The following is a 14,805-nucleotide window of genomic DNA, read 5'->3' on the forward strand; positions in this document are numbered from 1 at the left end:
GAATATATAAGCATTTCAAAGCTAAACCACCGCTGATTGTTATCCACATCCTGTTTGTGAAAATGAAGGTCTTTGCATTATAACAAGATATCAAACCAAGTGGCATGCATTTAAATAATGGTAAAACACACCTTTCAAGCAAAGCGTCTTAAAATATTTTTTTAATTAAATATTTGGACACTTTATGGTTGTCAAATGTTAGCGTAACATGTTCATCATGCACCACAGTCACCTGTTGTGGTAACTCTTCTAAAATACCTGACTTATGCATCCTTTAAAGGGGTGGTATAATGCCATTTTTACAAGATGTAAAATAAGTCTCTGATGTCCCCAGAGTGTGTATTTGAAGTTTTAGCTCAAAATACCCCACAGATAATTTTTACAGCATGTTAAATGTGTCACTTTTTGAGGGTGAGCAAAAACGCTCCGTTTTTGTGTGTGTCCCTTTAAATGCAAATGAGCTGCTGCTGCTAAGCAGAGGGCGGGGTTTCAAGAGCTCCTGTTTGTTAGCACATAGTACTGTTAGCAGCACCGATTACCTCATGAAGACTCACTGTATATGTCAGAAACTGTTCAGCCTTTTATATTCAAACCGAAGTCAGACAATGATGGAGAGACTCAAGAAGAAGTGACAACATGTAGAATGCAACAGGACGCTTCTGAACGGTTAGTTGATGAATTAATGTAGCTGATGTGGAGTTAACTATCTTAAAGTCATTGATTAGCATAATCTGTCATGATAATCTTTAAATCGCTCGTGTGGGAACTGTTATAAGATGCCTACAGAGCCAGAGAATATATACTGCATGAAGATAGAACAGGTATAGTTTAGTTTAATTACGGTTGTAACTTATGTTGGCATCGTGCTTTTATGACATGCTATTGCATTTGTGTTACGTACTGTATTGCAATAACATGGCCTCAACCCTTTGTTGCGTGATCTCAGGGGCAGGGTTTATGTAAATTTTAGGGTTAGTGATGTCAGTAACCCGGGAAGAAGCTCTTTGTAGTCCCTACCAGCCGTTTGTTGTAGTCCTTAAACAGAGAATTCATTAAAAGAAAATATCTCGCTTTGCATTGAACTTTGAGCGTCGTAACTTTGCAGATGTTGTTTGTGCTCTAACAGCAACATTACACACTAACTAAAGTTAAAAAAGAGAAATCATAATGAACCACCCCTTTAAAAATCACCTTGAAACCAGATGGTGTCATTGCAAGAATGCCTGATTAAAGATAAGTTTAGTTCTGATGTGTGCATATGCCACTCAGTTTGACATTTTGAAACTAATGCAATGACATTCAGACATCTTTAAGTGTTACTTAAGTCTACAGATGGGCTTCTAGAAGTGCCATAGCACACCTGCGGAAACACAAGTTGGAGTCCAAAGTACATAATTTCCCAATCCCATATGTCTTTTTTCACTGTCCTGTCTAAACAAGGCATAAAAAGCCTGAAAAAAAGATGATGACAGAGGAAATGAAGATATCCTAACGAGACAACCTGAAAAATAGGCCAAAATACATCAGCACAATCGCTGTATTACTTCTATGGGAGTGAGTCATCAGCACTTCCTGTTCCTGTCTGAGTTACACACACCCTAACGCAAATACTTACTCGCTGGCACTCGTACATGTGCACTTCAAATGGTTGAAGCGCGGCACAAGCACACACACACACCCCTTCGCTTCCTCCGCCGTCCTCGTTAAGTAAAACAGAGAGAGGCTAATGCATTTGGATTTGGCACTGTGCAAATTCATCGCCGCTCCTCAGACATGACCCACTTTATCTGAAGTGGAGCCACATCCGTTATGCTGAGAATCTATCACCATTAGAGCTCAGCTCTCCAGTCCCACTGTCTAGTGGTGTTAAAGAGACCCACATACACAAATGCACATGCTGTGTTCCGGCCCAGGGGGCGGCAATCATGTTCCTCCGCAGGGGATGGAGAAGTGGCAAAGAGAGGGACACAGATGTGCGTCTCTCTGGAAGAGCGTGTGTGTGTTTGCACACGTTCTGCCAGCTACTGCATCAGGGGATTGAGGTTTCCTTGATAAATGGAGGTTGTGCTGAAATACTGTGTGCAAAAAGTGGTTTGTTTAAATGAAGAGCTTCTGTATGAGCAGGGGAAATGGTTTATCCCGGTTCTGTGTGTATGTTTAGGACTATGCGACAGATTATGTATATGAGAAGACAGGATAAACAGATTTAGGAGATGGAAAAACATGAGTGGAAGATCAGACGAGGAGAGAGATTTAGGATGAAGTAAACTGAGAAAAGAGAGGAAAAGTTAAAAATGACTAGCTGTGAGCAGAGGATAGGTTCTTTGCCACATATTAAAATGTCTCCTGACTGTGTAGTAATTACAGATAGAGAGAAATAGAAAGAGGGAAAGAGCAAATGAAGGAGACACCCAGAGGGAATGAGTGTCGGAGGACATGTGAGTATTTTTCTAAAAAATGGGGTGGCAGTGGAAATAAAAAAAGATCATTTAGATATAAAGCCAGGGGTTTGTGAGAAAATGAAAAGTTAAGAGGGGAAACAGCAGGCAGGATAGCTATATATAGAAAAGAAAGTGGGAAGAGAGAGGAGTAGATTAATGAGATGTAATCCATGTGGTAATATCAGCATTACAGGTAATTCTGGAGGTAAGAGAGATTATCAAACGAATGATGATTCTTTATTATAAAAGCTGCATCTTCAGGGCAGCCATAGCGCCGTCTTTTTGGGCCGCTTACGAAGTCAGTTTCAGTATGTGTTAAACAAACATCCCGTCACAAGCTCCACTAAAGGTTAACTGATAAAAACTTGGCTGAAAAGCATTCTTGCCAATATTTCAGCAATCTAATTGTGCTGTATTTTCTGCCAGCTCTTTAGAATCTGAACCAGATTCACAAACGAATCTCTAGTTTGAGTCGGTTCTTTTCAGCGATTAGCTGTAGCTATGGAATCCCAAGTCTGCCAAAATTAAAAATAAATAAATACATACATAAATAAATATACAAAGAAATATAAAAAAAGCAAAAATAAATATATAAATAAAAATATACATAGAAAAGCAAAAAAAAACAAAAATAAATAATTATTTATACATTTATATCTTTATTTATGTATATATTTATTTTTTCCACATTTATTTAATGTTTCTTTTAATTATTTATACATTTAATCATATATATATATAATTTATTTTTGCTTTTTTACATTTCTTTGTATATTTGTTTATGTATTTTTTAATTTTGGCAGACTTGGGATTCCATAGTAGCGAGTTAAGGCTTGTTCGAGATGCATCTGCACTGCGCAAACCGATCAGCGTATGACATCAAAGTACCGCGAGAGCGATTCAAAAGCATAAAGCGTCGTCTGCTCTTCAGTCGCTCTCGCGGTACTTTGATGTCTGCGCAGCGCCGATGCATCTCGAACAAGCCTTTAGACAAACGGTCTGTATCGGTTCGTGGTTCATTCTGAGTGATTCATACTGCTCTCTCGCGTGCTGACTCGTTTGGAGCCGTTTCTCACTCAGTAAAACCTTAACAGCAAAACACATATTTTAAAAGAGCGCAGGATAAATGGATATTTACTAATCGACTAAATAAAACCTGCAAAAGCTTCCTATCGATTCTTAGCGATGAAGAAGTCTTTGTTGAGTTTCTACAACATCTGCACGTGCGGCTTGTCGATGACTATGCAGGTAAATGAACTACAAGAGTGTAAAAACACAAATATTACAAGTATGCCATTACAATTTTGACAGGTTCATTTTTTTTTTAGTTTATTCAGGGGTGGGCCTAGGGCCCTAAGCAAATGTCTGGTCTTTTGTAACCCTTATTTGCTGTTTCATAGTTTAGAGTTTATTTACCGCTTCACGACTTGTCTATGGGATTGTGCAAATTCAGAAATTAGTCAAACTGATGTTGTTCTAAAGCTGTATTACAATATTTTTTTGGACTATAAAAGTAGCCTAGATATTAAAAAAACATGCCGGCATGTGTCCATTTAATGGCAGTGAATGTGGCCTTCTCAGTCTTTAACAAAGAAGAAAAAAAAAAAAAAACGGATTCAACAATAATCCCATGCAACTCGCTTCTTATTCCATGTGTGTGTATGTATCCTTATATATTATGTTAAAGCATACGGTAGGATTTGGTGAGAAACAAACCGTAAATCTATTATTAATCAAATCTTCGGTCCTTGCACTCCTGTGTACAATAATGACACATAACAAGGCCTATTAACCTAAAAAAAAAAAAAAGCATGTGTATACTTTCTTGGTTCTGAGGTGAGTATCTCTATTGTGAGACGGTCAGATTGTCATGTGAACGATACATAGGCTATACCTAACAATCAATTTATCAACTTAAACTCAATAAACTCAGACATCTCTGACTGGCAATTGCATTCAAGAAATCAACAGATATGTCTGTGATTGGCTACGTTTCTCAACACTGTTAAAATACATTGGTAATAAAAACCCAAACACAAATACGCACTTGTGTGTTTGCCAAATATGTTTCGCCAAATCAGATGGGACCCCCTGAGGCCTTATGCGGCTGCGTACCTCGTTTATTGGTTAAGTCCGCCCCTATCTGATTCCATCACATCAAATAGGCTACTGCTCCCAGATGTCACTAGAATTTAATTATTTGTTGTAGCTTTATGTTCACTTCTGTTTGTGGTTCTATTTATGAATCCATATTCATCTTTCCAGCATTGTTGTTAAAGGGATAGTTCACGCAAAAATGGAAATTCTGTCATTAATTACTCACCCTCATGTCATTCCAAACCTGTAAGACTTTCGTTCATCTTCGGAACACAAATGAATCTGAGAGCTTTCTGTCCCTACATAGACAGCTATGCAACTGACACTTTGATGCTTCAAAAAGTTCATAAAGAAATCATAAAACTAATCCATATGAATAGAGCGGTTTAGTCCAAATTTTCTGAAGATACATGATTGCTTTATATGATGAGCTAATTGAATTTAGGCTTTTATTTTCATTTGGAATGACATGAGGGTGACAGAATTTTCATTTTTGTGTGAACTATCACTTTAATGTAGATTAGATTTATTAGCAATAATCAAGGTAAGCATTTTATTATTTTATTGTATTGAATTGCATTTCATTGCACTGTATGTATGTATTTAAATCATTGCACATTTCCACTTCAAAAATCAGCGTGAAGTGTGTAGAACAGTATGTCCTGCTCTTTTAATGATTCTTCATTGGGTTTAATGATTTTATAGTGAGGAGTAAGAGATTCTGTGAGAGGAGGTGGGAGGTGAATGGTTAGAGAAGGGAACAGCAGGTGTTACGGAGCTCTCAGATGGGAGATCTGATTATTATGATCATGTTGATGATGCCGCTGATGAGCGAGAAGAAGCAGACAGGAAGAGAGAGAGAAAAGACTGATTAGAATTTGAAAGGCAACTTGATGGCCACTTCTTTTCCTCACGGGAATGAAGCTATGCCGACCTTTCCTGGCTCTCTCTCTCTCTCTCTCTCTCTCTCTCTCTCTCTCTCATACTCACACACACACACACACACACACACACACACACACACACACACACACAGGTGTTTACTAAATCTGAACCTGTGTGCCGAACGTCAAATGCAAGACATTCTGTGACCTTTCGTTGTTGTGTCTCAGAGTGTGAAATGCATACATGTCAGCACAGGAAACACTCTATGAATGCTGATGGGAACACTTCCTTGCTCACTATGCGGGGATATGTTTATTCAGCATCTGAATGCTCATGCATAATAATATTGTGATGCTCTAGAGATATATGTCATTATAAAACAGAAATAGCGTGTGTGAGTGTAGCTTGTTTGTCATTTGATTCTGATTCACATTCAGAGTTTGTTTCCTAGTCTGATGAGGTGATGCTGAGATGCAGTAAATAATACACTGTCGCAGTTTAGAATTTGAATTTAAAAATTTTGAATTTGAAATTAATTTGATAACTATTTATGGAAGAAACGTGCACTGACATTCAAGTTGGTGACGTGAACAGCGTGTGAATTGGTAATTGATCCTTATTAGTTATTGATCCTTTTGCAAAGTGTGTGTGTTGTAGCTATTGATATAGCGAGGATGATGATAGTAATTTTATTTTTGGCACACTTGTTTGCGGTCCTGAATATATTTGTGGTCTTGAATGTCTGCAAAGTCCACAAGACCTTAGTGCAGAAAAGGAGGGCAAGATGATTTTTTTTTTTTTTTTTGAAATGCCTGTCCAACTATATTTCCCACATTTTCTTTCTGTTGTGTGTAACAAAATCTGGGAAAAAACCTTGAAAAAAAAAAAAAACATGATGAAATGATTTCTCACATTTTCTGCTAAATTTCCTCCCCATTTTTTGTCATTACACACAGCAGAAAAATAATTGATTTGACCTGATATAAATATAACTGAAGTTACATTGCATGCTATTTTTTTCAGTGTGTTTGCATACTTCACTGAGAGTAAGTGGGAGAAAAATGCAGAAAATGCAGAAAAAGAAAGTAGGAAATAAACACTAAAAATACATACCCCCAAAAAAAAACTTTTTTGGCTCCCTTAACATATAGGTTTCCAAAACTGGGTCTTGTGCGGTTATTGTGTGTGCTAATAATTAAATCATAAACATTTAAAATGAATAAATGTGACCATAAATCAACATCTGAGAACGTTGAACATGCGAATGTGTTGTTAAATTATTGAAATATTAACTTAATATCTCAGTACTTCACGTAAATATTTTATGTCACAGTGGTTTGGCTGACAAAAAAAGGTTAGGAATCACTGCCATAGGGTAGTGCACTATTTGTCATTTAAGGAGCCTTTGATGCACCCTTCACTGATGCAGAATCTGCTGTGGACTAGAGTCCGTACTCCATTATGCCCCTATAAAGTCTAGTCTCATAGGACGACTGCTAGGTTGACATCTGGGATAACTTTGAGACCTGTTGTGTTTTCAGTAAAGCCTGATTATAGCCCCTTTCACACATAGAGTTTTTATTGGTAAATTCCGCTGCTTTTAATTTTTTTTCTATGTAAACATGCGCTAAACGGACATCTGACCGTTGCGCCGTGTCTCGCGCTCGAGACCCTGCCTTCTTTTCCATTCATCAGCGCTACAGCTCTGCAATATTATATAACTATACTGCAATACTAAATATTATGCATCTTGTGTTTTTAAGAGCAAAACCGCGTTCTGTGTGATAAATGAAACTAAACACTTCTCCTCATCCAAGTGGATGAAGAAAACGACTCGCTGTTTAAAGGTCATTTCTGATGATTGACATTTTGGTACTGATGTGTCAATGATGTCTTACCGGTAAAAAGACCGAACACTGTTGCTTGTGTGAACAGCACGTTTGTGTAGGCTATTTGCTGGAAAAGTCGTTCTGGTAATTTTACGGTAATTTACCTGAACTGCTGTGTGAAAGGGGCTTATGTCTTTGGACAAACTCTCTTACACACCTACACCCTTTAATAGTATATTATATTTTTGGGCCTCTTAATAATTCTGATTTATTTACTTTCTCCTCTCTTTCCTGAAGACAGCAATTTTTCTGTTATACATGTTCTCTCTGTAATTGACAACTTTATAGTAGGCAATCTAGTAGGCTATAGTATAGTAGTCTCATGCGGAGTAAAAGCTCTTGAATCACTATAGAACTGCTGAGTGATTGTATTCAAGCGCAGAACATTGTCAGGGGAAATTTCTAAGAGAAAATGTGCGAAAAACAGAGGCTCCGTTTAATTAAACTTTCATTTAATTGCAATTACGATTTATAGTCTACGCCGTGACTGATTCATTAGACAGTCTGACAAAAAAATACTGTCTCACCATATGATTTAATGTCAAACCAACTAATTAAAATTCGTACTAATTCATACTAAACTAATTAAAATTCGTACTTTGTACTGTACTAATGCACATTTGATTAACAATATAAACATATTTTAAGACAGCCTGCAATCTAAATGTGAAAGGTAAAACAGCGTGTCACATCAATCACTCTGATGCAGGCTTTCACTTCCACTTTCTCTTTGAAAGACTTTTCTGCCCCCTCTTTTGATTCTATTCATGCGTTCTCTCTCTCTATCTCTCTTTAGCCTTAATGGCATCATTCCAGTCTCCTTTCTCCTTCAGATTCATTTTCATTCTCTTCATCTCTTTAAAGTCTTGGCTGGAGAAATAGCCATGACCTGAGAGATGTGGTTATGAAAGAGTGTGACATCTCATAGCAGTACAAGTGTTTCCTGCGTAGGAGGCTACGGAAAGTCCTGTGAAATTGAGGAAAAATGAAAGTCGGACACATTTGGCACAGTGATTGGCTTATTTTGAGACTACTTTTACTTTTACTATGACACAGAAAGTCCCCGTGTTACCGCCTCCCCCATTGACTGAAGATAAGAATGAGAGAGTTAGTGCATGGTGAAGTAATAGTGACATTAGTTTCTCATCTTTTTTCATCCCTCCTTCTGTTGTCAAGGGCTCTTTCATGACGCAAGTGCGTGAAATGTTTGGCAGGATTGTGTGTTTTATCAGAGGCTGGTACAGTTGGGACGGCTGCCTCGCGTGTTCAGATGTGTATGATATGGCAGCTGGTGCAACCACACAACATGCACAGCCTGAGGCCTGATAGAGGGAGAGAAGAACATTTACTTTTTTTTTTTTTTTTTTTTCAGCCGGAGGTCTTTAAAAAGCACCTCAGGCCTGGTAGGCGACTGACTGAAGATCCGAATGCTGTTAGTCTTCCGATTTCTCTCTCAGAATTGATGGGGTCTAATTAACCAAAGTCATTCCACTTCCATGATGGTTTTTGTGCTGTGCGAATACTTATCTTAAAATAATTAGTTAAGGCTGCGTTATGAAACCGACCCCCTGTCGGTGCTTTTTGGAGTTATCTTGTCTGCTCTGTGTGCTAATTTTACCTGTCTCAAATCCTCACAGTTCAGCATAGTGAACCTTGAAAACCATTAATTAAATGAGCCCATCTTTTGAATATACTGTTTTGCAAGCTTCGTTATCTAAGATGTTCTAAAGTGCATTGGAAACTTTTATATTTTAGTATAACAATGTGTCATTGACCAAGTTTGAACTTTAAGGCTTTGAAATAAAAATATTACAGAAAATATGTTGTGCTGTTGGGGCTGAAAATCTGAGGCCACTTTGGATCTTTTTAATTTTATCTTTTAAATAACTTTTCTTTGTGTTAGATTTTTTGTGACGTGATAGTTCACCCAAAAATGAAAATTCTTTCATTCATGTCATTCCAAACCTTTCTTCTGTGCAACATAAAAGATGTTTTAAGAAATGACACTGTGTATTTTTTTTTAAAATACAATTGAAGATATTTCTAGGCCGCCAATCAAATAAGCAAACTTGTGACATGAGTACTAAATATTAAATATTTAGTATTTGTATGGTAGTGTATTTAAATAATATTAGGATAAAATACACTAAAAATATATTTTTTTATGCTTACAACGCTACATTTATTTGATCAAAAATCCAGTAAAAACAGTGATATTGTGAAATAGTATTACAATAATAAAGTTTTATATTGTAATATATTTTAAAAGGCAATTTTGTGATGACAGCTGAATTTTTTAGCAGTCATTACTTCAGAGTTCAGTGTCACTTGATCCTTCAGAAATCATTCTAATGCTGATTTGGTGCTCAAGAAACATTTATTAAGTCATATTTTTATTTAAATCGTGATTCACTTTTTCAGAACTTTGTGATAAATAAAAAGTTCAAAAGAACAGCATTAATTTGAAATGGAAAGCTTTTGTGATATAATAAGTGTCTTTACTGTCACTTTTGATCAATTTAATACATTCTTGCTGAATAAAAGTATTAATTTCTTTCCAAAAAATACTGATCCCAAACTTTTGTAGCATGTTACTTTAACATTTTAAATTTTGGTCAAATTGCTATGCTGATGATATAATTTATAACAAAAAAACAAACAAAACATTTTTCAGATTTTTGATTTATTGTATGTCAATTTGTTATTCAGAAAAATGTCCAAATTAATCTGACCTTCAAGGCATACTTTACACTTGACAATATCAGTATCTAAAATAGTGAGGAATTAGTCTGGGCAGGATTTGCTCTTACTTCCATTTCCCAGCAGATGAATCTTCAGGCATGGGAGAGAGAGAGAAGACTTTAACTTGGGCAGTTTTGCATTTAAATAAGGTGTCTGCACCTTAATGATCTCAAATGACTCTGAGGCTAACCACAGACTCCCACATTGATAACAGAAAGTGCTTTTCACTCGGCCTCCCCGTTTCCTCAGCTAATCGCTTAACAACATCACGGAACACACACATGAGTAGTAGTGGATCAAGGCTAGGTGAAATTGCATTTCTTTTCCCTCCGAGGCGCTGATAGCGAAGTGTGTTCAGATACCCTCTGGCAGAAGAAACCATGGCTACTGTAACACAGCTTCTCACTTAAACAGAGAACCAACTGTCATGTTCCACAATTAAACTGCATGTCAAGAACCACTGCGGGGTAACACGGCGAGTATAAGATTGTTTTGCTTCATAGCACTGTGGAATTAGCAATTTGCAATCAAACTACAATCATCCAACCTTTCTGTTCCCATCACATGTGAGTGCTCTGTTTTCTCTCTTTGCTGCTTCTGCCACTTCCTTGTTGTTACTTTTGGGCTTTTGCTGCTTTCGTTGATTGGAAAGTAGAGAAAGGACAGGAAACGATGAGGCAAAGAGGGCGGAATATGATTGGAAAACAATGAACTCAAACTCACATTCACATGAACACATCAGTTCATTAATAGTCAGCAACACTGTGACACTTGAAGGCAAGTCGGGAAGAATAAAACAAACAAACAAACAAATAAATGTACATACACACCTGGGTCAATGACGTGACGGGTATTTTTTTTGTCCAAAGGCCTTAATAATAATAAAAAACAAAGATATGACATCCAAAGTATGTAAGGTAGTACAACTATATCTCTTTTATTGAATCCAAAAGGTTAGCAACATAGTGCAAGATGGTATTAAAATTATGTGTAGCAGTCATTGCTTTGTTATGAGAAAGAGTGTCCAGAAAAATGATTTTCATTGATGTCATTCGGAGTAACCAATATAAAGGGACCATTTTGGATCAAGTTATGTGGTCAATATCATGTGACAGGATGTGACGTCATTCAGATACCTGCAAAGGACCACATGGTTGTGAAGCAAAGTAACTAACTCTCTCTTAACTATTTGAAGAATTCATGTTTTCACTTGCTCATACGCATGTCCCGAAACATCAGGTCATTCGGTACAACCGTTATAAAACATGGAAAACGTTGTAATATTTTAAAAACTTGTACTAAATATAAAATGTTTGATTGTTCTTTTGTTAGCTAGCTAACTAGCTAGCTAGCTAGCTAGCTAGATATCAGTCTATTAGCATTTTTTCGTTAAAACCGAAATTTTGGTTAAACCGAATGACTGTTTTTGGTGACACATTTTGTCCATCTTGTAAAAAATAACAAAAGCAGTGTTAATTGATTATAAAAATCATATAATCTCATTAACACTTAATAAAACTTCAAAATTAATTATATCTCCATTATGTTTTTTTGCACTTTTAAAAACCTTATTCGTCAATGACGCACCTATATATACATATATATATATATATATATATATATATATATCTATTACTGCTAGTATATACCACCTAATCCGAGACCAAGTCAAGACCAATGTGTGTTGAGAGTGAGACCAAGGCAGGGCGACACCGAGCCAAGACCAGACTAGCACTCATCAAATTCATCTGAAAGATTGGCATTTACTGCCTGAGAAATGTCTTATTTTTAAACATTAAATTCATCTTTTCACAGCAGAGGTGGCACAGAAGCTGCATCTGAATTGGTAAAATTACAAATGCAAATTTATTTTTATTGAATGTTTGTATAAAAGCAATGTCATGTTTGCAAACATGCTCAAATTTTCTTGCTCTTGTGATATTGTTTAATTATATTACATGTTATAATATAAAAGTCCAGTACTTTTTTGCAACAATATCTTGAATTTTGAGGGCATTTGTATTAATTTTGGTGACATTAATTTCATTAATTTCTGACCCAGCACAACAAATAAATCAAATTAGAAACAAGTTATTGATTGCATTTGAAGCAGGAAGTTTTACATCCAATCACATTAATGATGTTAATAAATAAACCAGACAATGCACAGACAATTTACTGACGTCACCGCAGCTGTGGTCTTGACCAGTCTTGAAACAAAATCCAGAGTCCTCTTAGTCTGAGACCGAGACAAGACCAAGACCTTCAAAAAATGGTCTTAAGACCGGTCTCGAGACCAAAACCGGTCTCAAGTACTACAACACAATATAGTACAAGTCTTATACTGTATATAAATATACTGTATATATTATTCTGATTTCTGAAGGATCATGTGACACTGAAGACTAATTATTTTGCATTACTGTTTTTGGTCAAGTAAATGCAGTCTTGGTGAGCATAAGAGACCTTTCGAAAACATAAAAAAGTCTTTCTGACCCAAAATGTTTCAACGGTAGTGTATTTCTTGGCTTTATATCAACCATCAGCCACCCTGCTCTCTAAAATATCAGCTTTGGCCCTTAACTGAATGTCAAAACTTTCATTCTCAAAGCCACCATGTTGCGTTTTCTCCTTTTCATCTTTTTGCAAGTGGTCCATCTCTTTCCTGTTCTACTGTCTCTGACTGAGTTAATGAGGAGATCAATCTACTAGCTACATCTCACAACTTCTTTTTCACACTCGACTACCGCCTCTCTTAAGATGACACATGTTTTCCTTTCTTTTCTTTCACTGTCCTCCATTGCCTTCTCACTTTCTCTGATTCCATTTTTCACTCTGGTTGTTCATCCGTCACACACTCTTTCTCTGGATGGAGCTCTAAAGTGTATTGCTGCTGTGTGGTTGTAGGGAGATAAATCCTGATGGCCAGCAGTGCAGATCACTGGGGCTGATAGTTCAGGCGGATTGGCCCGTTAATTGGTGCTCTGAGCCGGATCTCCACTGGGAAGAGTTGAGATCTTGAGCCGGTCTTTCACTCTTCTGCTTTGTCTGTGTGGTGAGGGGATAAAGTCAGGGTGGTCCGCTCACGCAGAGAACAACCAAACCGTTTTTTAAAATTTTTTTTTAAGTTCCTGTTTATGTATGCCGTACCATTGCCTTTTCTGTTATCAAAATTGCCACAGCACTGCAAAATTAATGTTCAGAAAAATGAGAAAGAAATATCGGCACTATAATGCATGAAAATTGTTTCCTAAATAGGGAAATTGGCTTTATCAATCATTGTGCAATTTTTGCCACTTAACTAATAAGGTTATACTCATTCCATTATCGTTTCTGTGCTGAGTCAACCTCTTAAATTCAGAAAAATATATATTTCTTGAGCAACAGTGGACATCTAATGACCATTTGCAATAGGAAAGGAACATTTCAAAAGACTTACCAGCAAAGCTATCTTTAAAGGCACAGTTATAATCAAGCTACTGCAGGTTTTTGCGCTATTGAGCTTCATCTGTCATGATTTTGAATATTTGCAAGGTTAATATGTCGCACATCACCTTCTGTCTATCGGAGCAAGCGCACAATGCCAATGCAAATTATAGTCCGATTAATTTGTATACAAGCTGGATGAAGCCATGCTGTATAGTAATTTTTCTAGAACTGTCCATTTCTGAAAAACAAAAATCTGTTTAGATTTCAGTCAAACTAAAGCTTATCTTTAGAGACTGGAATCAAACTTTTAAAGTACATGTAAATGCACTTACTGACACTGTTCCTGCAGCTCAAACCGTAGAGCATGCTGCTCTCAACATCAAGGTCATGGGTTTGATTCTCATCTGCAGAAATACAAATGCTTTTCTACTTGATGATTGTCACTACAACTTAATTCTTACTACAAAACTTTTACAACTACTAGAAACTTTTCATGCAACCCAGTCGCACAACATGTTTTTAGTTGAAGAAACCTGTTTTCTTACACTGTGTTTTTGTGTGTTTGATGGAAAGAGAGAGAAAGACAGGAGTGTTTGTTGTCTTATTTCAGTAGTGAATCAAGAGTACTCTGCTCTGTAGGAGCTTCTGTTCTCTCTGAGCGCTGTGATTGGCACAGCAGGGAGGGATGAGTGAGAGACCAATGAAGCAGAAATGAAATAAACTCAACCTCACATTTAAACATATTTATACTTTTTCTCAGGCATTCACACGTAAACATACTGATAGCTACCCTGTAACTGTTCAATCCATGAAGCTTATTAGTTTGGAAATAAAGGTTGGGTTGAGCTGGCTAGATGATTGGATGAACAAGCTCCTCCCAATCTGGCAGAAGTTTATCTCTGTAAATTTTTGGGCTTGTAGGCACAGGATTATGGCTTTAAAACCCTGCGGGGAAATCTAGCCACAGTCCATTTTGATCAGACAACTTAATGCCAAAGTCTGGCTCATTGATGATCATCATTGATTATTATTATGGTCTTGAGTGAGGCATTTAACCCTTGGTTGCTCCAGGGGTATTGTTCCTTTCATAAGTGTACTGTACTTTGCTGAGTATAAAAGCGACTGTTGATTGTTATGGAAAATGACTAAGGCTGAAACTAATGATTATTATCGATTCATCTGTAGATTTTCAATTTAGTCGATTAATCCTTTGGTCGTTATCTTTCAACATGTTATTCCAAGATTTTCTCATAAAAATATTTTAAAACCCAACATAAAAAAATAAATTGTGTAGAATTAAAAGGTATCTATCAGTAATACAA

General features: G+C 36.6%; 1 protein-coding gene across 2 annotated transcripts in view; it reads left to right on the top strand.

Annotated features, from left to right (window-relative positions):
- Positions 1-14,805, top strand: part of cadm4 (cell adhesion molecule 4) — a 155,692-nt gene that overhangs the window by 21,831 nt on the left and 119,056 nt on the right. Inside the window, exon 1 of one of the 2 annotated variants that reach the window (XM_051865267.1) lies at positions 520-666. The exons of the other annotated variant lie outside the window; for it this stretch is intronic. The gene's annotated coding sequence lies outside the window, so the exon portion shown is untranslated. Of the gene's footprint in view, positions 1-519; positions 667-14,805 lie in introns of those variants that run through there. 2 annotated transcript variants of the gene reach the window in all.

The sequence above is a fragment of the Ctenopharyngodon idella genome, chromosome 16 (genome assembly GCF_019924925.1).
Source record: "Ctenopharyngodon idella isolate HZGC_01 chromosome 16, HZGC01, whole genome shotgun sequence".
Classification (NCBI taxonomy): Eukaryota; Metazoa; Chordata; class Actinopteri; order Cypriniformes; family Xenocyprididae; genus Ctenopharyngodon; species Ctenopharyngodon idella.